Raw genomic sequence first — 27489 nt, 5'->3', positions numbered from 1 at the left:
CAGAAAATGTGCAAGTTTGTTTCTGAGTCAAGATCAGATCATTGTGCTACCCGAATAAAGGTTCAAAACCTGCCCCTGTTGCTACTGCCACCGCTAGAGTTTCTGTAGTGGTACAGATGGCCATGGGTTGTAGATTACATCATTGGCCCCAATTCTAGATTTCTCTCTATCCAAGTCCTTTGCCATGTAACTTTGCAATTCCTTTTATGAAAAGAACAGGGAATATTTCCCTTTCCCTTGATATCATGTTTGGCTATTTGCCTTGCTTTGACCAAAAGAATGGGGTAGAACTGATGGTATTCCTGTTCTGAGGTGAGGCTCTGAGTGGCCTTGTGTCTTCCCACTTGCCCTGGTGTACCTTTCCTTTAGCAAGAAGGAGAGCACATCCCAGCTCATTTGCTGGTTAAAGGTGTAAGAAAGACAACTGGTGCAGAGCTACCAAGATCAACAGATACACTGCAGTGAGAAATAGTCACTTCAGCCACTGTGGCTTGAAGCAGAGCTGCCTTGCTGAGCCCAACTTGAAGCATTCAAACATCACCAAACCCATAGGCTCATAAGCAACTATTTAATAATGCTGTTCAAGTCACTGAGATTTATAGTCATTTGTTGTGCAGCAATAGCTAATCAATAGATGACAAGTCCTCTGTTCTGATCATCATTTTCTTGCATGCCCTGGGATCTGGTTCCTTCTAATACAGCCTTTTTATGGAGCTACTTCGAGTGGATTTCCATTCCTTAAAAACATGTTTCCTGCCTTAGGCTATCACAAAAGGACCTTTAGCCACGTCTGTAGCAAAGAAGAGCCTACTGCTTGGATCTGTTGGCATAACACTGAGAGATGCCACAGAGAATGAGCAGCTTCTCCCTTTATTTCCAAATTCTCTTATGGCAATTGTCTTTAAATAAGAAAAGGGGGGGGGGGAGAACAAAAAGCTGGGATCAGAACCCTGTCTCTTAGTGAGGGATTTGCAGTAATAAAAGTCACACAGGTAATGGATAGGTCCAAAAGCCGATTTGGAACATGTCCTTCCCAGTATCAGGGAAATTTGGAAGCCAAGTTCATAATTAGAAATTTCCTTGTGAACATGGAATTAGAATGACAGAAAGTTTACTGCAGGATTTAAATATTTAAAGTTATTAAACCTGATACACCAGTTCCATAATCCCTGCAGTGGGGCCTGGTGTGCCTGAATGCCTGGGGAGAACCCTGCATATCGGATGGCCTTGCCAATGCCTCTGCATAGAACTGACATTACCTTCCTGCCTTAATGTTCTTCAGCCATGTTAATATCTTGAATTTAGTGTTCTACCCTGAAATCATCTTTCTCTTTAGCATGACCTGTGCATCTCTCTTCTGATTGAATATGTGTTGATAGAATTTCATACGCAAAGAGAGTTTATAATTTTTCTTTTTAAAGCATATCTGGAAAGCATACTTCTATTGATCCCAGGAAAGTATAGAAGGAAACTATGATCAGTTTTTACATAAATAACATTTACTGTTGAACTTCTTTGAAGATAACAATTTTACCTAATATTTCTGGCAAAATGTGGGGACATAATTTTATCTCGTAAGCAACCTAATATCTTGCTTTTTTTTTTCCTTTTCCCTTCATGGTATTCTGAGTGTGGTAATAGAGTTGAAAGTGTTATTATGTAGAGGAATTCTGACCTCCTCCTTCGGGGCTGAGAGATCACACAGAGAGCGGGATGCACGGGGCCAATGATCTGTTCCTGGTGGAGCTAATTGATAAGGAACATATTTTATGAATGAAGTTACAAGACAAAAACTGAGACTAATGAAATACCCCAATGACTCCAAAGTAATTAAGGAAAGCATTCCATACACTACCTCTAATTAGATGCTGAGGCTGAGAATTCACAATTGACTCGATATTCTCCAGTGGTGCTGACCCCTTGTTTAATATGACAGCAACTGAGGATATTCATAACCAAGAAAAGTAAAACCTTCCTTCTAAGGTGACAATGGGCCATTTAAGTGAGGCTGGGGTGGGTACTAGACAATTAAAGGCATAGAAATTTAACACAGTCTCTCTGTTTTTCAAAGGATTCCTTGAGCCAAACAAGTTTAAGAATGTTTTTAAAAATAATTTTTATGAAACAAGTCTTTTCAGCTTTTAGAAAAATGATTAAAAATAAGGTCAGACCATGTGACCTATTAAAAATGTGTTTACCTGTTTCCTCTCATCAGGCTTTTCTTCAATTCTTCAGTCTAGTCTTAGAGTTTCCTGTAATCATTATTCCCATAAAATATAATATTCTAAACTCACATCAGATCTTACCCATTGAGTAGCTTGTTTCTCACTTCTTATTTCTCTTTCAAAAGATTGCCCTTTAAATAACCCTCACTGAGACCTTTCTGTTTCTCAAAGATGTGGTGAAACCATCAGAAGCCAAAGAATAAACTTTAGGTCAATAGGTATTTATTAATTTGAGTGTGTGATGTGTGTTACAACCTATGCGAAAGCAGAAGAAAATTTAAACAGGTATCCATGATTTAGAATATTACAGTCTATTCTCAGAAATGAAACATACATATAAGACAGAGAAACTAACAGCATATGACAGAATATAATTATATGTGGAACTGTGCACCAGACTTTGTTTTGCAGGAGTTTGAATGAGAGGAGAGGAAGAAAGTCTAAAATACCCGGGAAGGTTTCTGAGTGGGAAGAGAAACTCAGAGGGCATGCAGAAGGCACTGATTTGGACAAGTGGAATGGGAGGTAGTGGGCAGCAAGTTGAGTGAATGTGCCAGACAGAGCTTTGCTTGGGTTGTTCATGACAAAGGGAGAAAGGTGTTATTGTTGCTTGTGGGTTTGTCGCCATCACTGGCTCTCATGAAAACCAAGCCAAAATCATATATAATTATTTTACTTGCAATAAATCAGGGCCATTTGCCAGCTTATGAATAATTAGAGAGGGTAGGATGGAATAATTTCAAATCACTTTTAATCCTTCTTGATTTAAAAAATCTTCCCTAAAGAGCAATAGAATCTTAGAGCAGACAGAGACTGTGAGGGTTATCTACTTAAAGATTCCTCTCAATGTGGAAACTTATTCTGAACCATTGATGAGGTGCTTGGGATCAATGAGCCCCCAGTATGCTATGTAACATTTTGTTCAATATACATATTTTTGCATAGAGAAGTTTATAGTTCTATTGTATTTCTAAAGGCATTTGAAGCTCGTGCACTTGTGATGAGCACCAGGTATTGTATGGAAGCGTTGAATCACTGTATCATACGTCTGAAACTAACATTACCCTGTATGTTAACTGGAATTTAAATAAAAAGTTTAAAGAAAAATCTCTTTCAAGTCTTAAAAACCAGTGGTTTATAGTACCTTTGCCAGGTGATGAGCAAGAAATAGCGACAGGGAGGGGCGCCTGGGTGGCTCAGTCATTAAGCGTCTGCCTTCGGCTCAGGTCTGGGATCAAGCCCCAGCTCCCTGCTCAGCCTGAAGCCTGCTTCTCCCTCTCCCACTCCCCCTGCTTGTGTTCCTGCTCTTGCTATCTCTCTGTCAAATAAATAAAGAAAATCTTAAAAAAAAAAAAAATAGTGACAGGGAGCTCACCACCCATCAATTTAGCCAGCTGTAATTTCTGCAGTTCTGCCTCTCCCTAAGTTGCCCTGAGCCAGGCTCCCGGTCAGAGGTCATATTTTGGCCCTAGTTTGTGGGTGCATATCTGAATCCAGGGGGGTGATTTAATTAAGAGCCAGTCAGGATGAGACCCCAGTACGTAATGCTCAGGTATCTCTATCCACAGCATTGATAACTAATGCATAGTCCTCTGTCTGAAGGATGTGAAGATTGAGTTACTTGTTTTTAACTTCCTCATAAAATGAAAATAAAATAAAGAGTCAGACCCAGGAGACCATTTGACAGCTCACGGAGCTCAGGATACATGCAGAGCCTTGGTATGGTGAGCAACAGACAGACCCATTTCCACTGATCCTCTTTGCTTCACTGAGTAGACTTGGGAGGCATTTTTCCTTTGGGTTCGTAGGTTTGCTCTCTAATGAGGAGAAGCTTTTTACAGTGATGTACTGATTTAGAGTTTTCTCTGACTTTCTTTTTTAACATGATATATTAGAATCCCCTTTCTACTCACATCTTTCAGAAGTGGTGCCAATAACGTGGGGGACAGTAAATTATTCAAACAGGAAGCCAGCAGTTTATTAAAGATAGCTGCACACAAATGCGCATTTGCCAGCAACGTCAACAACAAATCAGAAATGATATATGACCTTTCTCACACGCCTGCAACATTTAATATCTTTGAATGACATTAAAGATGTCAAATGTTTAGACCACAGTCTGAGAAGCAGTGAAAATATAGTATCAGTGTTTGCAAATAGGCTTAGAGCTGGGTCACAATTCCCTGTGCCTGTCTTTTCCTAAAGGGTAAACATCTTCCACATATTTGTTTGCTAGTGTACTTTGCTTTGCAAAATAGTTCTGATCCTGAGGTGGTGTTTGCTAATCCAATCCCACTTTACCATAAACTAGAATTATCATTTCAGAGGCAGTTATACTTCATTTATGTTCAATTTCCGACTCGGGTAGGCTCCCATAATTCACATTTATTTATCCTCCTCCCCCTGCCCTGTGTTTAATATTGAATGATTTATAAGGCAACTACTGTAAAGCATTGAAGTAACTGTTTCCTTTTAAGCCAAATAGTGAATAGTTTTTGAAAGTAAAATATCATTTTACTAATTCTTTTGCTTTATAAGTTAGATTGTGGTTTGTGTTCATTTTTAAATTAATTTTATTATAAAATATAAATGTGGAATAATAGAATAGTATAATGAATCCCATGTGCCCATCACCTAACCTCAACAATTATCAACTCATGTCAGTTATGTTTTAACTGTACTCCCATATTATTTAATTTAAAGCAAATATTAAACAGTGTATCATTTAACCTATAAATACTTTCTTGATGTGTCTCTGAAAAATATTTTATCAGTTCTTCCTCTATTTCTCTTACTTTTCCTTGCTTTTTATTTGTGCAAAAAACTGAAATGTTTGTCCTATAGTTTCCAAAAATCTGTGTTTTGCTGTTTGAATCCATGTTTGTTTTTTTTTTTTTAAAGATTTTATTTATTTATTTGAGAGAGAGAGTGAGAGAGAGAGAGAGAGAGCACAAGAGGGGGGAGCGGGAGAGGGAGAAGCAGACTCCTTGCTGAGCAGGGAGCCCGATGTGGGACTCGATCCCGAGACTCCAGGATCATGACCTGAGCCGAAGGCAGTCGCTTAACCAACTGAGCCACCCAGGCGCCCTGAATCCATGTTTTAACATGTATGTATTTCTGTCCCTGTATTTCTTGTCAATTGACAGGTATAGAAGCTTGAATAGATTCAGATTCAACTTTTTTTTTTTTTTTGGCAAGACTTCTTCATAGGTAATGTTACACGCTTCCATCAGAACCACATGTCTGCTTACCTTTCTGTGATGTTAGCAGCATTGCTGTATCTCTAAGTACAGATAGTATGAAAATCTTACAACTATATACTTCCATTTCTCTTTTCCTGTCCTTTTGTGTTCTTATTTTCAAATATTTTACTTTTACTCTAAAATATATTACTTTTGCTTTAAATGGTCAGTTTTTTATTTAATTTAAAAAATATTTTATTTATTTGACACAGAGAGAGAGAGCGTGCACAAGCTGGGGAGCAGCAGAGGGAGAGGGAGAAGCAGGCTCCCCTCGGAGCAGGGAGCCGAATGCAGGGCTCCATCCCAGGAACCTGGGACCCTGGGACCATGACCCGAGCAGAAGGCAGATGCTCAACTGACTGAGCCACCTAGGTGCCCCTAAATAGTTATTTTTTTAAGTGATATAAGTAATAAGAGTAAAAGTGTAAAAAGTACACTTTTTACAGCCTGTACTCTTCATTCCTTTTCATCAATTCAGGTATCCACCTGATCTCACTGGAATTCCTCTAATGTTCCTTGTAGTGCAGGTCTTCTGATGGTGACTTTTTTTAGGATTTATAGGTCTGAAGATTTTTATTTCATCTTTTTTTTTGAAAGATATTTCTTGGGTATAGAGTTCTTGGTTTACAGTTCTATTCTTTTAGACACCATTAAAGATTTTCTACTTTTGCTCATTTGCATGGTTTCTGAAGACACCTCTGATCTCACTTTTACATTTAGTCCTTTGTATCTAATAAGACATTTTTAATCCGGCTGCCCTTAAGATTTAAATCTTCATCTCTGGTTTGAATCAGTTTGATTATGATATGACTTGATATCATCATGGGTCTTATGCTCTTATGGTTCCTTGAGCTTAGATTTTTGGGTTTACAATTTTCATCAAATTTGGAAAACTGGTTGCTGAAGTTGCCTGACTACTTTTGTGGCTATGTTAATGTTTTCCAGACTTTTCTCTCTGTATTTCACTTTATTTTTTATTGCCATGTTTCCAACTTCACTAATCTATTCCTTTGCAATTCCTAATTTTCTTTTAATACTTTTTAGTATATTTTTTATATTTATGCATTGCTGTTTTCACTTTTTGACCCAAATCTCCATGTAGTCTCAATTCACTTTTATGTGAAGAACTTTCTTTAGCATTTTTGTGTGTGAATCTGCTGGTAAAGAATTCTGTGTTTCAGAATGTCTATTTCCTCTTCATTAAAGAAAAGCTTTTTATTTAGAAATTATTTCATACTTTTAGGAAATTTATAAGAATATTAAAAAGAATACTTTATCAAGATTCACATCTTGTTACCATTTTGCCAAATTACTTTATCTTTTGTGCTCTTTCTTTTCCCCGTATTCCTAAATTTTTTAGTGTGTGTTTCCTAAGATGAAGGATATTTTCTTATATAACCAAAGAACAGTTACCTCTTTCGGTAAATTGAACACTGATACAACACTTTAGTGTACTGTCCATGTTCCAAATGCTTTTAAAACATTTTCCTCCAAAAGAGGAGCTAGTCAGGGTTCCAGGATTAGATTTGATACTCATGTCTCTTGAGTATTCTTCAGTCTGGAAGAGTTTCTTGGCCATTTTTATGTCTTGGTATGTGTATTTTTTAGACATTAATGATTTGTGGGAATACAATATTCTCCACTTTGGGTTTGAATGCTATTTCCTCATGATTATGTTTAGTTTATGTATTCCGGGGCACAATATTACATAAGAGATGTGTCATTTTTTAGGATATCATGTCTGAGGCATATGATGGCCATTTGTCCTCTCCCTAGTGATGTTAATTTTGATCACCCAGTTTGATTTTTCCACTGTATAACTTCTGTTTTTTTCCCCTTATAACTAATAGGAAAACCGTAGCCCTGCATATATCTTGATGATCATAATATCTCATATTAGGTTTAGAATCAATTGATGATTTTACCTGAATTGACCTTTATTTACTTTGACAACTGCACAATATTATTTTCCAACTTGAGTACATTTTATATATTTACCTATCAGCCCTCTACATTGTATTATAAATAAGTTCCCTCTGTCTTTTCCCTCCCTCCCTCCATCCCTTCCTTCCTTCTTTCTTTTATTTCTTTTCTTCCTGCCTTCCTAATTAATTATTACAAGAATTTTGTAGGTTTCTATTTTTTGCTTCCCATGTTTTATAATTTAATACTGACTTATTTTGGGGCTCACAGTGTTCCAAATTTAGTTAGCAGAACCCTCTTTAATCTATTTCCTTTATCTGTGTTATTTTGCCTTCATTTTATACATTTTTTGTCACTGAATATAGAATTCTTTATTGAAAGTTGTTATTGTTTTAATACCTTATAAAATAAATCTCTTTTGACCTCTACTGTATCTGATGAGAAGTTTCCCATTCATATTGTTATTCTCTTGTAAGAAGTGCTACTTCTCTCTAGATGCTTTCATAATATTTTCTTTATTTTTTGTTTTTAGCTATTTGACTATGATATTACTAGGTATAGTTTTCTTTGCAATTATCCTTCTTTGGGTTTGTTGTATTTATTAGATTTGGAAGTTGATGTTTTCTACACCATTTGGGAAATTTTCAGTTATTGCTATTATTTTTCTACCCTATCTCTTTGTCGTCTAAGATTCTAATTATATATGTCTTAGATAACTTGATATTGTCCTGTAGGTCACTGAGGCTGTGTTAATATCATTTTTTTACTTGGTTCTTCAAATTAGATAATTTCTATTAATATCTTTTTAAGTTCCCTGATTCTTCATTCTTTAATCACTAATCACTCTTAATGCCATCCAGTGAAATTATTTATTTCAGTTTTTATTCTTTTCATTCTAAATTTTCCATTTGGTTTTTCTTGTATAGTTCCTATATTTCTGTTTATTTATCACGACCATATTTTCATTTAAGCCTTTGAACATATTTATAAAAATGGCTTTAAAGTCCTTTTCTGCTGGTTTCAACATGTGGAATCTTTCAGGTTAAATTCCTATTGTTTTTTTATATTAATTTGGGTCATGTTTTCCTGTTTCCTTACATGCCTAGTAATTTTTTATATTATATTGGATATGATGTGTGATATGTTGTAGAAACTTTGGATTCTATCATCGTCCTCTGAAGAGTGTCTATTTTTGTTCTAGCTGGCAGTTAAGTTGACTAGACTCAAACTCCAAACTCTGTGTCCCATGTGATGGGTAGCATCCAGAATCTCTGCTTAGTTCATTCAGTATTCTATCTTTTGCTTTCCTTTGGGTTCATGGCATTTCCCAAGATATTCACAGTTGGGGTTCAAACAAGGATTTGGGTAGAATTAATATAGAGATATTGAGTCTTCCTCTCTTACTTGGATCTTTTCTCTTTCCTCACTTTTGAAGTACTTTGGAAACCCTAACCTCCATTCTAAGATGTCTCAAGTTAGTAACACTATAACTGTCTGCTTGAGTTCCTGCCAATCTATGCTACACTTACTGAAAAGATCTTTCAGGAGAAGAGCCATTAAATGCAAACCTTACCCAGGGTAGTTCTCTTATAAGTGACCGATCTCTGTCCAGTCTCTGCCTGATTTTTGGCTGCTTTAATTTCATGTACTTTATATTTTGTGAATTTGTAATTATGTCCCATGGAGGGATTAGTCCAATAGAAACTACTTTACCATTAGCAGAAACGGAACTCCTACTTTTCTTTTCAACCCACCCAAGTCAGGCTATTGTCACCTCCAGTTTACTAACACTGCTCTAATCAAGGTCTTGCTGTTTTCCACATTGACAAAATCAATTGTCATTTCTAGTCCTTTTATTACTTGATGTATGGATGGCATTTGACCATGGTATTTCTTTTCTCCCTCCTGACTTTACTTGGTGTCATTACACAATACTCTTTAGTCTACTTCTGTTTCACTGGTTGCTACTTGGTGTCCTTCTCTTTACCAAACTCATATTCTTACCTTAACATTTTGGAAGGCATCAGGGTTCAGACCTGCAACTCCTTTGATTCTTTATCTATAGCACTTTCAAGTTGACATCATGTAGTACCATGGCTATAAATACTATGTACCATTTTCTTTTTCTCTGACTGGATCTCTGCCCTGAATTCCAGTATCAAAAATCTCACTATCTTCTTGAAATTGCCCCTTCATGGTTTGTTAGGCACTTCAAACTCATCCTGTCCACATATTAACTCTTGATCTTTTCCCAAAAGACTATTGTCTTTCTTTCCCTTTAGTAAAATATTCTCTCCTCTGTTACAATTAACTTCATCATGCTGTTGCTTTGTCCTTAACACATAGATGATTGTAATTCTTTTTTTTAATTCAAATTCTACATCAAGTGAACTTGAGAATTGTCTCTTTTACCTTTGGAATATGTTCAGAATCTGACCACTGTGTGCCACCTTCTCTTTTTCTCTCCTATGTCTTCTCTTCAAGATGTTATCAGCTTTCACCTGGATTACTTTGAATACTTTCTTCTTCTGTACTTGACCTGTTATATTCTTAAAGTCTGCTACTTGCACAGTAGCCAGAGTAATATTTATTTATTTAAATTCAATTAATTAACATATAGAGTATTAATAGTTTCAGAGGTAGAGTTCAGTGGTTCATCAGTTGTATATAATACCCAGTGCTCATTATATCACGTGCCCTCCTTAGTGCCTAATATCCTGTTACCCCATCCCCCCACCTCCCTCCCCTCCAGCAACCCTCAGTTTGTTTCCTATGGTTAAGAGTCTTTTATGGTTTGTCTCCCTCTCTGATTACATCTTGTTTCATTTTTCCCTCCCTTCCTCTATGTCCTATTTTGTTTCTTAAATTCCACATATGAATGAAATCATATGATAATTGTCTTTCTCTGATTGATTCATTTCGCTTAGGATAATAACCTCTAGTTCCATCCATGTCATTGCAAATGGCAAATTTCATTTTTTAAAAAAAAATTTATTTATTTATTTGAGAGAGAGAAACAGATAGTGAGAGAGAGTACAAGCCAGGAAGAGAGGGAGAAGCAGTCTCCCCACTGAGCAGGGAGCCGGACATGGGGCTTGATCCCAGGACCCTGGGATCATGACCTGAGCCGAAGGCAGATGCTTAACTGGCTGAGCCATCCAGGCACCCCAAGATTTCATTTTTTGATGGCTGAGTAATATTCCATTGTGTGTATATATATATATATATATGTATATATATATATATACACCACATCTTCTTTCTCCACTCATTTGTCAGTGGACATGTGGGCTCTTTCCATAATTTGGCTATTGTGGACATTGCTGCTATAAACATTGGGGTGCAGGTGCCCCTCCAGATCACTACATTTGTATCTTTGGGTCATATACCTAGTAGTGCAATTGCTGGGTGATAGGGTAGCTCTATTTTTAACTTTTTGAGGAACCTCCATACTGTTTTCCAGACTAGTTGTACCAGCTTGCATTCCCACCAGCAGTATAAGAGGGTTCCCCTTTCTCTGCATCCTTGCCAACATTTGTTGTTTCCCGACTTGTTAATTTTAGCCATTCTGACTGGTGTGAGGTAGTATCTCATTGTGGTTTTGATTTGTATTTCCCTGATACCGAGCGATGCTGAGCATTTTTTCATGTGTCTCTTGGCCATTTGTATGTCTTCTTTGGAGAAATGTCGTTTCATGTCTTCTGCCCATTTCTTGACTGTTGTTCAACATAGTATTAGAAGCCCTAGCCTCAGTAATCAGACAACAAAAAGAAATAAAAGACAATCAAATCGGTAAAGAAGTCAAGCTCTTACTCTTTGTAGATGACATGATACTCTATGTAGAAAACCCAAAAAACTCCACCCCCAAATTGCTAGCACTCATACAGGAATTCAGCAAAGTGGCAAGATACAAGATCAGTGCATGGAAATCAGTTGCATTTCTACACACTAACAATGAGAGAAGAAAGAGAAATTAAGGAATTGATCCCATTTATAGTTGCACCAAAAAGCATAAGATACTTAAGAATGAACCTAACCAAAGAGGTAAAGGATCTGTACTCTGAAAACTATAAAAAACTCATGAAAGAAATTGAGGAAGACACAAAGAAATGGAAAAATATTCCATGCTCATAGATTGGAAGAACAAATATTGCTACATTTTTATGCTTCCCAGAGCAATCTATACATTCAGTGCAATCCCTATCAAAATGCAGAGCTGGAACAAATAACCCTAAAATTTGAAAAAGGAAACTAAGCCTGGTGGCATCACAATGCCTGACTTCAAGCTCTATTACAAAGCTGTAATCGTCAAGATAGTATGGTACTGGCACAAAAACAGACACACAGATCAATGCAATAGAATAGAGAACCCAGAAGTGGACCTTCAACTCTATGGTCAACTAATCTTCAACAAAGCAGGAAAGAATATCCAATGGAAAAAAGACATTTTCTTCAACAAATGGTCTTGGGAAAACTGGACAGCCACATGCAAAAGAATGAAACAGGACCATATTCTTACACCATACATAAAATAAACTCAAAATGGATGAAAAACCTAAATGTGAGACAGGAATCCATCAAAATCCTAGAAGAGAATACAAGTGACAACTTCTTTGACCTCGGCTGCAGCAACTTCTTGCTAGACATGTCTCCAAAGGCAAGGGAAACAAAAGCAAAAATGCACTATTGGGACTTCATCAAGATAAATGGCTTTTGCACAGCAATGGAAACAGTTGACAAAACCAAAGACAACCTACAGAATGGAAGAAGGTATTTGCAAATGATGTATCAGATAAAGGGTTAGTATCCAAAATCTTTGAAGAACTTATCAAACTCAATGCCCAAAGAACAGAGTAATATTTTAAAAATCTTATTTATGTCACTACTTTGCTCAAAAGCATCCAATGGCTAGCATCTCCATCTCACCCAGAATGAAACCTAAAATCTTTTCTATTGCCAACAAGTACCTTTGTGATTTTCTCTCTCTGACCAGCTCTCTATGATCTCGTGCCCAACTTCTCTGTACCACATTCCTTTTGCTGCAGCTACTCTGGTCTCCTTGCTGGACCTTTTCACTTGCTCTTCCCTCTGATTTGAACACTCATTCCCTAACATCTGAGTGATTTGTTTCATCATTCATTGAGATGTCTCTTTATATGTCACCCTGTTAGGGAGGACTTCCCTGTTCTTCCTATTTAAAATAGCACCACTACCTTCACTATTCTATATTCCCTTAGCCTGTTTTATAAAGATTCATGTCATTGGTCTTGGCAATGATTTCTTAGATATGACACTGAAAGTACAAGCAACAAAAGCAAAAATAGACAAGTGGATCTATATCAGACTAAAAAGTCTGCACAGAAAAAGAAACAATCAACAGAGTGAAAAGGCAACCTACAGAATAAGGAAAGTGTTTGCAAGCCAAAATCTGATAAGGGGCTAATATCCAAAATATATAAGGAAGTCCTACAACTCAATAGCAAAACCCCCAAATAACCCAATTGAAAAATGGACAAAGGATTTGAACAGACATTTCTCCAAAGAAGACATACAAATGGTTGATAGATATGTGAAAAAATGCTCAACATCACTAGTAATCAGGGAAAAGCACATCAAAATCACAGTAAGAAATCACCTCACACTTGTGAGGATAGCTATTATCAAAAGTACAAAAGATAACAAGTGTTGGTGAGAATGTAGAGAAATTAGAATTCTTGGGAATGTAAACTGTTGCAGCCACTATAGAAAACAGTATGGAGGTTCCTCAAAAAACTTAAAGTAGAACTACCATATGACTCAGCAATCCCAATTCTGGGTATACATCCAAAAGGATTGAAATCAGGGTCTCAAAGAGATATCTGCACCCCCATGTTCATTGCAGCATTATTCACTGTAGCCAAGATTTGGAAACAACCTAGATGTCCTTCAACAGAGGAGTGGATTTTTAAAAAAAGTGATGTATACACACAATGGAATATTATTCAGCCTTAAAAAGAATGAAATCCTGCCATATGTGACAAGATAGATAAACCTGGAGGACATTACTTTAAGTGAGATAAGCCAGTCACAGGAGGACTAATACTGCATGATTCTACTTATATGAGGTATCAAAATAAATTCATAGAAACAGAGGGATAAATGGTAGTTGCCAGGGACTGGAGGGAGGCAGAAATAATGAGTTATTATTCATGGGTACAGTTTCAGTTATGTAAGATGAATCAGTTCTAGAGATGTACTGTACAACATTGTGCCTAAATTTAATAAAAATATTTTTATTGAGCTCTTGAGATATGTTGTTTGTTTAATGTCTGTCTTTCCAGAAACAAAAATGTAAGCTCACTAATCATAGGCATTAGGTCTTTTATGTTCACTACTATATATTCAATACCTCAATCAGTGCCTAGACCATAGTAGGTGCTCAATTACGTTTGTGAAATGGATGAGTGTAGTGAAAGGGAGCGTAGTGCATTTTAGGAAATGAAAAAGGTCCAGTAACAGATATTGATGTCGGGGGAGCTAGGGAGTTAGGCAGCAGCCAGACTGTACAGAATTTTGTAGACCACATAAGGATTTTTTAAAAAGCACTAGGTGTAGCCACTGGAGGATTTTAAGCAGATGGACTGATGTGATCTGATTTAAGTTTTGATAAAAATCACTCTGATCTGGAAAGCGTATGATCATTGGGGCAGTTGTTCTCAGCCCCGGACTAATTAAATCGGCCCCTCTGGGTTTGGACCCCAGGCCTCGGTGGTTGCTAAAGCCTTTCAGGTGATTCCAGTGCACAGCCAAGATTGGAAACTAGTGGGTTTGGGTAAGGTTCCTGAGAAAGCAGGGTGGACAAGATTCAAAACACAGGTGGAGGGATTTCTGGTTTCAGCTATGTTACATTAAGAACTTGGAAATCATTCCTCTTGTCCTTAAAATGAGAAAAAGCTGTACAAGCTGACAATCAATGACTTTCTTGGACCAATCAGAGAACTAATGTTTCGGGGCAAACCACTGCCCTGAAATCTGGAGAGTCAGATGCATCTGGAGAGATACACCAACTGAGATCTGCTTACCTAGAGCAGAAGCCACTGGGAGCATAAACTGGTAGGAACACATAAATGGTAATTTTGACAAATTGCTGGAGTCTAAGTCTGGACTAGCATGAGAGTGAGAAGCTCCTGTCTGTCATAAGGGGGCCTCATAGTTTTCGAGGATTTTCCTTCAGGAAGCCTATTAGTTTTTCAAGGGGAGGATCTGAGAAAGTTCCTTACACAGTCTTGGGAGGGCAAGGATAGGGGGAGGAAGAATAGCTATGGTACCTTTTTCCAAGCAAAGATCTAATCTCCAGGGTGGAGGACTTCACCAGAGGACAATTCTGAAAACTTATCCCAGCTTGGAGAAGGGAACAATTCCCCACTGCCTCCTACTTCTGCCTTCCTATCTCACCCTAAAGACAAATAAATAGAAGTCTGGTCAACAGGGGAAAGGGTTTCAAGGATTTAGACTGGGATCATTGGAACTGGGAAGGAGACCAAGGGACAGTAGGGACAAATTTCCACTCCTGGAGGAGGGACAGACATTTCTGAAGTCCACATCTCAGACTCACTAAAGACTGGGCCTCAGTTAGAAGGTTATAGGACACCCCCTTCCCTACACCTTACCACCACATGAAAAAACTTTCAGTAATAATGACAGTGGGGGCACCTATATGGCTCAGTCAGTTAAGCATATGACTCGATTCAGCTCAGGTCATGATCTCATGGTCATTGGATCGAGCCCCATATCAGGCTCTGCACTCAGAGCAGAGTCTCCTTGTCCCTCTCCCTCTGCTCCTCCCCCTGCTCATGCGCTCTCTCTCACTCTGTCTCAAATAAATAAATAAAATTAAATAAATAAATAAATAAATAAATAAAAATAAAATCTTAAAAAAAAAAGAATGGATGATAGGGAACACATATTATCATGAACTACCTATTGAGCACCTATTTTATTTTGAATTCTGTTCTATACCAGATATTTTACATAACTTCAAGCCCCTTACAGTAAGTTTTTTAAAACCTTCATTTTATATTTGAGGAAGCAGAAGCCCAGAGAAATAATTAAATGCACAGAACTGGTAAGAGGTGCATATCCAATACAAACTCATGTATTTGTTTCATTTTTTAACTTCCTTCTCCAAATCCACTGCTTGTGCCACTACTCTGTGTTGTTTCATATCATTTCCAAACATGGCAAAATTTAGAAGTAGCAGAAAGAACAGAAATGGGTCCTGAAATGAAGGAAAAGGTTTTATGGCACAGTTATTACAGGTATTTTACTTGGGTGTTTTCTATCTAAATAATACTTAAATCTAGATATTTTCTATGTATGTAAGGATGAGACTATTTGCAAAGTCAACTGTCATGGAATTCCTGTACTTTATTTTCTACCAGAATTAACTGGTGGTGTGGTTTTTCACACCAATGTCTGGAACATCATTGAGGTACCAGAAGGATAAATATTATGCAACTTCTTGATTCTAAGACTCATGTTTTGTCTTCAAATTTTAGCAGTTTGGAAGCTGGGATGCATCTTATTATGTCAAGAGAAACTTTCCAGTGGCCAAGCAAAGGAGTAAGTTATGGTGACATTTTTTTATTGCCTAAATAAATAAAAATGTAGTCCTTTTTGGAGGTAATTATTTACCTAATTTGCACCTCAGCTAAATAATTTGCACTGGTAACATTATACCGCATTGATTTAAATGTAAATTTTGATCCCTAATGATTGCTTTTAATACCTTTAGAAGATTATATTATAAAAAATTGAATATAAAGTTATGGTGACTATGGAAGGTTCCTTATCAAATTCCAGAAAGTGCAGTTAAGGACAATGAAAATTGCTAAATCTTTTAGAAAAGGTCATGTAATTTTGAAAGCTTGAGAAAGATGTGACCAACTGATGCATCAAGAAGGACTCTGATGTAGGACCTGAACTTCTATTTTGTTGAAAGTTTCCAACCAACTTGTAAGCTTCCAACCAACTGTTTAGCTTCCAGCACTATATAACAAATTAAGAAAACTAGAAAACAAACCAAAGTTTGACCAGATAGTTAATGCACATGTAAGTAAATGCCTCAAATTGTATGGGAGCTAAAATGGCCCCAAAAGAGAGAGAATTTATGATTTGGGGAGAGAGGAAGAGATAGAGATAGAATTCCCACCAGGACTATGCAAAAACAATATAAGATTTCACTAATGCTACACAAATATCTTGCAAAAGAGGTTCCAGAGAAGGCCTTTTACATGCCAGATAGTTGTTAGGGGTACTAATTTATGAAGCACTTGAAGAAGGAATAATTATGCATAATAGTGATCAGGGGAGACCTCTCAGGAACAGGAAAAGTATTGAAGGGTGGTATGAGTCTCAAGAGGTTGAAGAGTTAGGGTTGGGGACTACTTCATATAAGTACCTTCCTCTACCCAACTGGTGTCTGTGACAGAGTCTTCCACATAGTTGCACTAAAGCAGTGTTTGAATAGCTTGAAAAAACTGAAGGATGACTCCTCTTAATGGATATAGAATGTTTAGGGTCATGGAAGAGCATTAAAAAAGCCCAACAGAGACCTCACTCTTCCCACATCCACTCTAGATACATTCTTGGAATCAGCACCATCCTATTTTTAAACATTTCATTTGTCAGCTTTTTATTATTAAGAAAAATGTCCAATTTGCTTAAAGCACCTCAGGCAAAGTATGATCAAATTCATGGATGACAGTGACATTGAATAAGAATGGACAGGGACAGAAAAACCAGGGCCCATTAAAATGGACCTATGGATAAAGAGGACTCCCAGCTCTACACTCTACCACATCCAGGGTTTAGTGAAATAAAACCAGAAACAGTCATAGACTGATTCAGGATCAACCTCAGAGGCCATGCTTTTACAGCCTAAGGGACTGAATTGTGCTAAGACCAGACCTCGAATTCCCAGGGCATTTTCTGAATAATCATCTTATCTCCACATGGTATCTCAGCTTAAACTGTTTCCCTCAAGAATGTGTCAGGAAAGGAATGGTCCTTGACATTCTTTTGTGGAAATGTTACCTCAGGCACACATAGATTTAGATGATTTTAAATCAGGGCTGTTTGTATTCTGAGAGTGAGTACAGCTGTGACATATATGATAATTGGGAATCGAAGAAAGCAAAAGAGATCCCACATGGTTTCCTATAGCATGTAACAAGTATTTGTCTATTACATGAGCCAGATATCTAAGCATGACAAATTCTTTCAATATGGTAGCCATAAAATGAAGTAGTAACAAGGAGCCAGGACACAGTCTGATATGCTGTGAAATTGGGGAACCAAGTCCAAGGAAATCCAGAAATGTTAGATTAAAAATCCTGTTTCCACAAGTGAGTTGTCACACCTAGGCAAGGTTGATATTTCTTTAGTTCTTTAAGATCAGGGTTATGGGAGGGGGTGGTGGGGGAGAAGGCAAGGTAATTGAGCCAGCAGCATAGAGGGTAGTTCTAGTTGGAATTCTTGAGGGCTTTTTAAGATTCATAGGCCTGCCCCTATGGATGTACCTAGCTTCTTGAAGAGACACTGAACAGTCAGGAGGCCCCAGAGACTTTAGGCCATAATTAAGCCTTTTGGAGGTCTGGATGAAAAGGGAGGGGCCAGGAAATCATGAAAGCCAGAGAAGGGATGCCTCACCTGATAGGGAACCAAGGGAGAAGAACAAATGGAACCACCACCATTTACAAGTTTCTGCCAGGCCTTTTCGACAAAGGGTGCTAGGGCAATTGGACATTTGTTGGATGGGGGACATGGTGGGGGAGACAAAAAGGAAAAGAATAAAAGACCCTTGATCTAAACCTGACACCTTATAAAAATTAACTCAAAATGGATCATGGACTTAAATGTAAAATGTAAAGCTATAAAATTTTTAGAATTAGAAAGTATTTGGGATCTAGGGTTATGCAAACAAAACAAAACAAGAAAACCTCAGACATGGCACCAAAAGCAGACCATAAAGGAAAAAATGATAAATTAGACCTTATCCAAAGTTAAAAGTTTTTCTCTGTAAAAGACCCTCTTAACAGCATGAAAAGACAAGCTACAGTCTATGAGAAAATATTTGCAAATCACCTATCCAATAAAGAATTAGTATTTAAAATATACAAGTAACTCTAATAAAAGCTCATCAGTTAAAAAACCCAAACAGTCCAATGACAATATGGGCAAAAGACGTGAAGAGACATTTTAACGAAGTGAATAAAAAATAACAAGCACATGAAAAGAGATTCACCAACATTTGTCATGAGGGAAATATAAATTAAAACCACAGTGAGATATACTACATTCCTATTAGAAAAGCTAAAATTTAAAAAATATAGTGACAATATCAAATTCTGGCAAGGATATAGAGGAATTGATTCACTCACACATTGCTAGTGTCAATATATAAAATATTACAACCATACAGGAAAACAGTTTGGCAATTTCTTATAAAACCAAACGTGCAAATGCCATACAGCTTAGAAATTGCACTTGCGGCCAGTTGTCCCAGATAAATTAAAACTTACACTCACATCTGTATGTGGATGCACATAGCGGTTTATTTGTAATAGTCAAAATTTGGAAATGACCCAAAAGTCCTTCACCAGATGAATGATTACACAAATTGTGGCATATTCGTGCTATGGAATACATCTCAGCAATAAAAGGAAGCAAACTATTGATACATGAAAAAACTTGGATGAATTTTCAGGGAATTATCCTTTGCAAAAGAAATCCCCAAAGGTTGCATACTGTATAATTTTATTTATAAAACTGTTGAAAATATAACATTATAAGAATGAGGAATAGAGGAGTGGTTGTCAGAGATTAGAGACATTGGGGGAGGGTGGGGAAGTAGGTATGTATGGCTATTAAAGAGCAATAAAAGAGATTTTTTTGGTGGTAGAAATGTTCTTTATCTTAACTGTACCAAAGTCAAGGTCTTGGTTGTGATACTGTACTCTAGTTTTGCAAGATACTACCATTATGAACTGTGTAAGGAGTCCAGGGGTCTGTTCAGTATTTCTTAAAACTGCATGTGAATCTATTATCATCCAAAATTAAAAAGTTCAATTTAATCAATGTATTATCTCTTTTCAAAAGTCCAAATCATATATAAGTTAGCTAAATTCTGTGATACGGAGAGAAATGGATCTGAAGAGATGCTTGGACTTTATTTTCTAGCTATAGAATGGCTTTGAAGTATTTTTAAGGGGAAGAATAGTATGGTCAGATTTTTTTTAATTAATTAAAAAAAAAATTCTGGTATAGTTAACATACAGTGTTATATTAGCTTCAGGTGTACAATATAGTGATTCGACAATTCTGTACATCACTCAGTATTATCATAAGCATACTCTTTAATTTCCCATCACCTATTTCACCCATCCCCCACCCACCTCCCCTCTGGTAACCATAAGTTTGTTCTGTATAGTTAAGAGTCTGTTTCTTGGTTTGTGTCTCTCTCTCTTTTTTCCTTTGCTCATTTGTTTTGTTTTTTAAATTCTACATACGTGTGAAATCATATGATATTTGTCTTTCTCTGACTGACTTATTTCACCTAGCATTATATTCTCTAGCTCCATTCATGTTGTTGCAAATGGTGAGATTTCATTCTTTTTGATGGCTGAATAATATTCCATATATATATATATGTATATATATATATACATGCCACATCTTCTTTATTTACTCATCTATCAATGGATACTTGGGCTGCTTTCATAATTTGGCTATTATAAATAATACTGTAATAAACATTGGGGTGCATGTATTTTTATTTTAGAAAAGTCACGATTTTTCTATGTGATGTGGATTTGAAGTGGTGGGGTGTTTAGGCCTTGGGTGGGGAGACCTGAGAGAGTGACACCAGATAGAGGGTGATGGCTACCAACTGGGAAGAACATAAGGGACTAGTCCACCAAGGCAAAAAAGCACCAGCGATGGTGAGGTGGGGAAACACACAGAAACACACAGGTGGTGGATTAATAGCATGTCATGGTTGGTGTAATTTGAGATGAGTCTTGGGCAAAGAAGAGCAGGAATCAAGGACTATCTCATCTTTAGTCACTAGGGGCATAGTGGAGCTTTCAGAGATCAGGTTGCAAGAAAGCAATTGTTAGGGGTGGTGGGGCTTGTAGGAAGCAGAGTCCAGTTGAGTTATCTAGTGCTCAGTCATTTCACAACCCCCTTGCGCCCATTATTTTTCTCTTGGAGAGACTGTGGTCCAGAACTGGTGAAGTCACTGGTCTAGCATATATACCTTGACTTCCTAATTCCATGATTTTGAATTCTCAAAGAAATATCATACTAATTGTCCAGAAATCCCATCATCCCAAAAAGAGATCTATTTCTTCACCAATTTGTGAAATTAAATGTAAGCAACCATCCATAACCACATAACTGCTCTCTAATTTTGGGAAGCAGAGAGAACATCATATTCATTGTGAGTCCACTCAACTAGCAAAGAACTCTGTCCTGAGGAAGTGTTCGGGATGAATGTGGCATGGAATAGGCCCAATGTTTAGTGAAGCTCTGACTCAAGCAGGCTCCATTCAGATTGTGGTGTCATATGCAGCCTTGTGTGTGGACTGCTCATTGGAGACAGGGACTAGAGAGCGCAGATGGAAGAGTGTGCGTATACAAAAGCTGCAGACCTTTTCTGGTCCTTCAATCAGAGTCCTGTGGCCCAGAAATGATTTCAAGGTTTTCTGAGAAACTACAAGATGCTCCTCTGGGGTTTTTCTGCTAGGGAGAGAGAATTCTGCCTACTTTACCCATCCTGCACAATCCCCTTCAAACAGCACTGTTAGAAGGAGGGAGATTAGCTGTGACTTCCTTCTTTTAGAAGCCCTCACTCCTATTTCCTGAGAAACTGTGGGACTCTGCCAGTGCCTGCCATGGCATCAGTGCCCCCTAGCAACTGGCCTCCTGGTCAGTTCTCCCGAGAGCCCATTGGCTAAGCACGTGGACTGGACATGAATTACTTTTTGTTGAGTGAGAACTGGTGTGGGTGGGATGGGTTCTATTCACGATGGGCACTCACCTCCAGCCATGAGCCATTTTTATCTGTGCCTTCATGTGAGGAGAAAAGCAATACCATAAAAAACAAGCCACCCAAGTTGTCATGTGAACACTTCCTTGCACAGCAGAGACCTAAGGGAGTAATTAAATTTTGCTGATGCCCTATCATCTTTAAGGTTGAATTTTATCCTTACATAAATACCGAATTACCCTGTGGTGTTTATTTAACAAAATACCCGGAAGATCCTAAACGTGCTTTCACATAAGACTTTTTTCCTTTTCTCTACATCTGTCTCACTGTTTCTCCAGGTCCACTCAAGGGATTCAGCTGAACCCTAGAAAGTGCTTCCTGATGGTGAGAACAGTGCTAAGTTTGGCCATGGGAAATGAAGCTCTTTCAAGGGAAATACTATTTTTGTTTTCATGTCTGTGTGAATAGATATGCATAAGAAATTAAATCTGGCCAGGGGTTGATGCTGGGGCTTGTGGGAGATAAGGGCATATGGAAGGGTCAGGGGTAGAGAGAAAAGCCTGGCTAAGATATAGCCCCCAAGGTGATCAAAGGAGGTCTGGAAACTTGCCAAAGAAGATCAGTGTGGCATTAGCAGCAGAAGAGATATGCCAGCAGCTGATGAAATATGATCTTAAGGGAAAGCTCAAATCCAGTTATTAGTGCAGGGAAAGCACCAGCCTGGGCCAGAGAAGCAATCTGAAGTAGAGGGACCCAAATAGAAACTGTGATGAGATAATGCCAGTCACCTACCTGCCGCCCAAAGATACCATGACGGAGAGCTAAGCTACATGCTTGGCTCCTGACAGCCACACCAGGTTCATCATTGTTGCCATCGCATGCAACATAGAAAAGCTCGTGTGCACAGACCAGTCCATCTGTGCATCGGCAGATGGGATGAGAGCTGCCCGAGTGAAGAGCGCAGTATGATTAAGTGTGGATATGAATGAACTTAGGATAGTTCAAATACAATTGCATTAATGTGGCTGTCTCAGATTTTTAACTGAATGAATAGTTTCTGAATTGATTTTATTGTTTAAATTCACGCTAGTTAATGGCTTTTCAAAATAAAATTGACTTTGGCTGACTTAAACATCAATAGAATATTTTAAAAAATGAATTTGATTGTATTTTAAGCCCCAAATCAAGATTTCTATAAAATTGGACATGTCCTGTTTCCCCTTTTGTAAACTGGCTTATTTCTGAACGTGTAATAAGCAAAAACAAACCAAATTACAAGTGGATTCTGACAAACCTTAGCTCAAACTTCAGGTAAATCCTCTATTCTCTATGAATCACTGGGTAAGCTGCTTAATTCCTCAGTTTTCTCAATAGAAAAAGGAGGTAATATTATTTACCTTGCAAGACTATTGTGAAGATAATTGTTAAGTGTCTAATATAGTGCTCAGCCTATTGTAGACATTCGGCAAAGATTTATACACAATTTTGTTTCTTTTGCATATAGTCCTTACGTGTGTATATGTACAATGTTGAAAAAGACCTGGATGAGAGGACCATGGCCTCCTGGTTCTATCCAGCAGTGGGAAAAGGCACAGAATAAATAATAGGCATGATATATTTGGGGATATCTTTCTAGATCATTACTCTTATCAGTAGCAAAATTAGCAAAAAGTTAGATCATGGAGAGTCTTAGAGATAAAGAGTTTAGACTTAATTCCTTAGGCCAGTGGCTGACAAATTTTTCTGCATAAAACCAGACAGTAAATATTTTCAGCTTTTTGGACAACAGTCTGTTACAAATACTCAACTCCACCATGATAGCATGAAAGGGTCATGGACAATATGCTAATGAATTAACATGTCTGTGTTCCAATGAAACTTGCTTTACAAAACTAGGAAGTTGGCCTAATTTGGCCTGTGGGCTGTAGTTTGGCAACTGCTAATCTAGGTGACAAGAAGTAAACTCAGCATCCTATCTTTTCTTCATTTAGAAATACACAGAAGTTTTACTTTTTGGATTGGTTAGATTACAGCTAACCCCAAACTATGTTCATTAATGAAGTCATGTAATACATTTTTGAGTGTCTGCTATCATTAACTATTTCTCTAGGTGCTGGAGAAATAACGATGAGCAAAACTCACAGAGAAACATTCCGGGCTTTAAGGAGCTCATGTTCTGCAGAATTCTATCTGTCACTACCTTCTTCTAGAAATCCTGCTCTACATAAGCCACATTGATCAATGTTTGCAGTGCTGCTCATAGATTTTCTGCACCTAGTCACCCTATATTATTACATAAAGGGGCATTCTAGCATAGTGTATCTGGATAGTGGCAAGATGTTTGACAAAGTACCCCCTGATATTGTAGTGGACTCAATGGAGAGATGTGAGCTGGATGATAATGTAGCTCAGTGAAGTGGAACCTGGATGAAAGACAGTACTCAATGAATACTGATTGATTGATCACCGTCAGCCTGGAGAGCAATCTCCAGTGACCTAGAGGGCCATGACCTTGTCTCTGTCCCAACTCTTCCATCAGTGACTTAGGTGAAAACATGGAAAGCATGATGATCAAATTTGCAGAAGAGGTAAAGCAAAGAGGGAGACAGCTGACAGGGCCAAGATCCAAAATGATTTAGACAGGCCGGAACAATGGCCTGAATCTAACAAGATGGAATTTAGTAGGGATGAATGGAAGGTCCTGTACTTAAGTTCAAAAGTCAAATTGTTCATGGGGCGGGGGGGGGGGGGGGGGAGTAGTTAAACTGCGATACATGGGATAAAGCCTTAGAGATTTCACTGACAGCAGGCTCTGTGGCTGCCCTCAGTACAGTGTGAATGTCAAAAATACCAGCAAACCCACAGCACTGCCATGAGGGCAGAGTCCAGGGCAAGGGGAGTGGCCGTGCTATCGCACTGGGCAAAATCAGATCTCACGTGTGTGTGGTCCTGAGTGTCAGGTGTTCAGAGGGATGTGGATAGACTCTGTCCTTGTCAAAAGAGAAGACCTCCTGAGTAACGAGGAAACCTAAGAACATGGGGATTGATTAAGAAAATAGAGTTGTAAATGCTTAAAGCTGGTTTAGGGATTCCACAGAGCACATTCTGGGGAAAGTGGCAAAATGCACTCTTGTTGAAGTATTTCTACTTCTCTGGTAGCAAAACTCTTATCTGCTCTGAAGATCAAAGGGGAGTGGATATTTTAACGCAGCACCCTCTGGGCAGAAGGTGCTCTAGGGAAACCAGGGGAGCATATGTTAAAACTGCTTTGTTTCAGTGAGGTTCCTTATCAGTTTCATGCCTTTGTAATCCAGGAGCCAGTTTTGAAAATCTGCATCAAATAACCCCAGCAAGAGCAAGGTGAGCAGAAAGGTATGCCTTCTGGTCTGCTGAGAAGCTTAGTACTGAGGGTTGTATGTGTGCTCTTCAGGGAACAGATTCCACATGCACCCCCAGAGAAATGTCAGGGAATTAGGGACTCAACGAATGGAGAATTTAATTTTTCTGGTTAACTCTGAAAATATGTTTTTATGCAACATTGTTGATGCAGATCATTCTAAAACACATCTGTTTACTTTCTTATCTTGGTGAAGGGAGGAGAGGAAAGGAGTGGAGTTGATCTCTAAAATAGTCTCCTAATTTAGGGGCACCTGGGTGGCTCAGTTGTTAAGCAGCTGCCTTCGGCTCAGGTCATGATCCCGGGGTCCTGGGATTGAGTCCTGCATCGGGCTCTTTGCTCTCTCCTTCTCTCTCTCTCTCAAATAAATAAATAAACTCTTAAATAAAAAAAAATAGTCTCCTAATTTTTAAGAGAAAACCCGGATGTGCCCCGCCCAGTCTGATCTGGCCTCGACTAACCTCTTTTGCATCATCAGCATCTCTTCCGTCCAGTGGCTCTGACCTCTCAGTTCCTCCTGACATTCCAAGCCCGTGCTGTCCCTCATGTTTGGAACAATTTGTCTCCCCACCATATCTAACATCCTTCAGTTCTTGCCAGAAAAGCTTAGAAGTCACAATTTCTGCAGAAACTTCCCTGATTCCCAGAGTCTGAGTAGGGCCACATTGAATGTTATCTGAGCATACCCTGTCCTTGCTAGAATGTGATGCTTATTCCATACCATGGTAACTGACTGGCAATTGGTTCTGTCTTCCTCATGAGCCTGAAGAGGACAGGAACCGTGACTGATCTATTCATTGTTATATTTCCAGCATTTAGCACGCCTGACATGGAATGTGTGTTCAATAGATTTGTTAAATTGGATTAATTCATTGGAGGTATTAAGATGTCTCTGTAGGGACATCATCTTAGGCATCAGTAACAGTGTCCTAAACAAAAGATGGCACTAACACTGTAGTCGTGACAAGAACCATCTGTCCAGTGTGCTTTTCTAGTAGAGTGAAGAAGCTGAGTTCTAGTAAAGGAGACCGACTTGCCCAAGGCCACATAGCCACTGAGCAGCTTAGCCAGCACTAGACCCCATTTGTCTTGTTGAGAAGCTCTTTTCTGTCTCGCCATAACAGCCACTGGCAGACAAATCTGCTCTAGCAAAATCGGTAGAAGAAGAATACATTATCTCTGAATCCAGTGAAAGCTGGAGAACCAGATTTGGAAAAAGAGCAGGAATTAAGAATGGTGAAGCATTTAGAAGGACAGGCTGGAGCAGATCCCAGTCTGAAACAAGTCATGCTTTGGAATTGTCTGGTTCAGATGCTGCCCTGGCACTGGGCACTTGCTGCCCCTGCCCCTGGACCTCAGATGCCTCCCCGTGGACTCACAGTCCTGGCACTACTCTGCTCTCTTACTGAATCATTTCTCCCCTATCCCTGCATTTTAATTTTTGTTCCTTTAAGATCCAAAATTCCAGGCGGGAGCAGCTGACTGGCTGAGATGAGGTAGTAGACCTATAACTTAGATGCCCGGAGCAGGGAGATGGAGAGCACCTGGGCCCACCCTGACTTCTGCTATGTGAGGCCCCTGTGACCAGGACTCGCTCAATCTAGGAAAGGCGTTCAGATCCAGGGAGCCATAAAACACCCAAACAAAACCCTACCAAGTCACCGGCTGGTTGCATCACTTCTGTCTTTGGTGCCTTTATCTCCCCAGGTGAACCAGGGCTCCCACAAAGCAGGTTTCCATCTGCACTGAAAATAATGACCCGAGAAAAGGTACAGCCTTCATTTTCACTTTTTTTGTTTTGAGAGAAAAGTCTGTAACTGTCCCTTTCTTTGCTCATGTCTCCATTTTCCCATCTGTGAAGTGAACGCAGTGTTCGGGTGACTTCTCGGAGGGCTGTCCTTCCTCTAATGCCCAATGGTTGCTTCACGGACCCACTCACCATGACATGCTGCTGCCTTTCTGTGGAAAAGTGTGTTTGTTAACTTCCCTGCTCAGTAACGGAAGTGTGGTGACTGCTGAACCTGGCTTGCTGATGGAGACTCTTGCAGAGTTTCTGTTATTCTGGCTTTTTCAGAACTTCAGATGAATGGAGATGACTAGGAGATAGGGATGATGCCCAGTCATAGGACACAGTGAGAAAGCTCTGTTTCTGGCTAATACTCTCAGAGTGATTATCAGCTTTGGTTAGAGGAATAGGAGTGATCTCCAAAATGGACTGGCTTTGAACATGAAATAGGAAGTGGACTCAGAAAACATTTGGCCACAAGAATTGCACTTCCCAGCTTAGAGCTGAGGCAAGCTTGGGTTGGGCTGGCACCTTTACCCAGTGTCCTCTTGACTGGGAAATGGCCCTCTAAATCCACTTAGCACATGGCAATGTTACAGTTTTATAGTGACTTCCAAAACTTCATAGAAGGCAAAAATCTCAACGTGCCATCCAGAAAGCAAATTGTTAGTAACTTCTGCTGAAGCCTGCTGCTCCTCCATAGCGTTGTTGGAATGTAAGTGTTCATGCCAGGCATAGCATCTTTTTGACCTGTTAAATGATTTAAAACCTACTAACAAAAAAACCAAATGGCAACCTAGGAAAATTCTCGTCGAGACAATGTGGAGCCATTATTCATTTAATAGTATAAACATTACTCTCTATCCCACGGTTACTAACTTCTGAAC

This window comes from Mirounga angustirostris, unplaced genomic scaffold (genome assembly GCF_029215605.1).
Source record: "Mirounga angustirostris isolate CCGP_5_RB_7025 unplaced genomic scaffold, mMirAng1.0.hap1 SCAF_10, whole genome shotgun sequence".
In the NCBI taxonomy this organism is placed as follows: domain Eukaryota; kingdom Metazoa; phylum Chordata; class Mammalia; order Carnivora; family Phocidae; genus Mirounga; species Mirounga angustirostris.
The sequence above is the reverse complement of the archived record's forward strand: the minus strand, read 5'-3'. Positions refer to the sequence as shown.